The sequence below is a fragment of the Octopus bimaculoides genome, chromosome 3, assembly GCF_001194135.2.
Source record: "Octopus bimaculoides isolate UCB-OBI-ISO-001 chromosome 3, ASM119413v2, whole genome shotgun sequence".
NCBI classification, from domain to species: domain Eukaryota; kingdom Metazoa; phylum Mollusca; class Cephalopoda; order Octopoda; family Octopodidae; genus Octopus; species Octopus bimaculoides.
In genome coordinates, this window is record NC_068983.1 from 42,198,131 (window position 1) to 42,200,258 (window position 2,128).

Genomic DNA, 2,128 nt, shown 5'->3' on the forward strand with positions numbered 1-2,128 from the left:
ATTACGAGGCCTTACACATACAAACACACACACTCTAATAATAATAATAATAATAATAATAATAATAATAATAATAATAATAATAATAATAATAATAATATTAATAATAATAATAATGATAATGATAATAATAATAATAATAATAATAATAATAATAATAATAATAATAATAATAATAATAACGTTTGACCACGTTTAAGAATTTGGACTGCGAAAATATTGCCGTAAATTTTTTTGCTTTTGCCGCTGCTGGTGTGTGCTCACAACAGTCTTAGCTAACGGAATGAAATCTTGGATTTCTTAGAGTAAATTTTTTTTTTGGCTGTTTTTAGTTTGTTTATTTTATCCATTTTGTTGTTTTACGCGGTTTTAATTTCTGAGGCGTTAGTTTTAGGTTCGCATAAGTGTTTAAGGACACAATTTTACTGATTATAACTTGTAAGTTGTAATGTAACACTAGCATTCATACTAAAGTCATTGTTGTTGTTGTTGGTTTGTAGTTGATGATGTTTTATAATTGCACAACAGCGAGAAGAGGAAGAGAAACGCCTATGGTGGCACTTTTTAGATGCTCTGTAACTGGTGAGTGGAAGCGAGTAATCAGCTGAAGAATAAGGGCAGAAGCCATGATTTTATGTTAGGGTCTAATGGAAAGTGAGAAGGGTCTTATGCTGAAACAGGTACTTAGTCCAAATAGTTGCCCCTGAAACGGACCCCGTTAAAGGCACACAAGCGCCAAGAGTTAGTGTTGCAGTGGTGATGATGGTTGTTGCGGTGGTGACATATCTCATATACATACATATATAGATCGCTAGCCACTACACATTCCGTCTTCTTTTTTTTTCTTTCCTTGTTTCTTTCTATGTTCTTTTCTGTGGAAGAGCGTAGGCTCGAAACGTTAAAAACTTTTTCACTTCCCAAGCGTTGTCTACACCACCTGTCTTCGTCTTTTGTTTCTTTTTGTGAATTCTCTGCCCCCCCTCTCTCTCTGTCTGTCTGTCTCTCTCTCTCTCTCTCTATATATATATATATATATATATATATATATATATATATATATATATATATATATATACAGGGTGTCCACAAAGTCTGGGTACGTGGGGATTAACACATACTTTAAGAAATTATTATTTCTTACGTTTAATTGTTTATGTTATGATTTTAATTACTCCATGTAGCCAGACGTTGTGGACACCCTGTATATACACACAGAGAGAAAGAGAGTGAGAGAGAGAGAGAGATGGGGGGGGAGAGATAAATAGATAGGTAAATATATGTATGCATATATACCCATACATATAGTGAAGACATCATAAAGAAGAATTAAAAATTATATGTCATCAAAATTTGTTTATTAGTTTTATTCTCATAAAATTCACATCAGATTCTAATAAGACATGTGTTTCTCCTGCATAAGTCCTTGATGTCTTTTCATTCAGCATTTATATGCATTTAAGTGGTTCAGTTGCTGTACATATTCAGTGAGAGTAGACATTCCGTTAAGACACTTATGCAGTAAAAACACGTGTCTGCTTGGAATGTAATGTGAATTTAATAACACAATGATGAAAAGTAGGTTTCTTACAGTGGCATCCATTTTTTTTTATGATGTCTTGAATATATCGAGTGAAGTACACTATAATTGTTTATCTTAATTTTATATGTTTCTTATCGTTCAATGTGGTTTGCCAGCTCTGGATTACTGCTGCCCCCTCTGGTCTCCCCATACAAAACAAAACATCTCGAAAATTAAATCACCCTAGAGGGCACTCACTAAACGAATTAAGGGCACGATGGATCTCGATTACTGGGACCACCTTAAAGCCTTGAAACTCTACTCTCTCCAGCGCCGCCGCGAGCGGTATATCATTTGTACGATGTGGAGAATATACCACCAGCAATGCTCCAACGACTTGAACATTAGCTTCAAGGTTCATCCAAGGCTGGGACCACGGGCCATACGTCCCCTGCCCAATTGAGGATTACAACATACAGGTACACTGCGACACAATTTCTTTTCCACAACAGGCCCTGACCTGTTTAACATCGTTCCAAAACTGATCAAAGGGGAAAAAGATCCCATCACCTTTAGACGGAGTCTACACAAATTTCTTCAAGGAATACT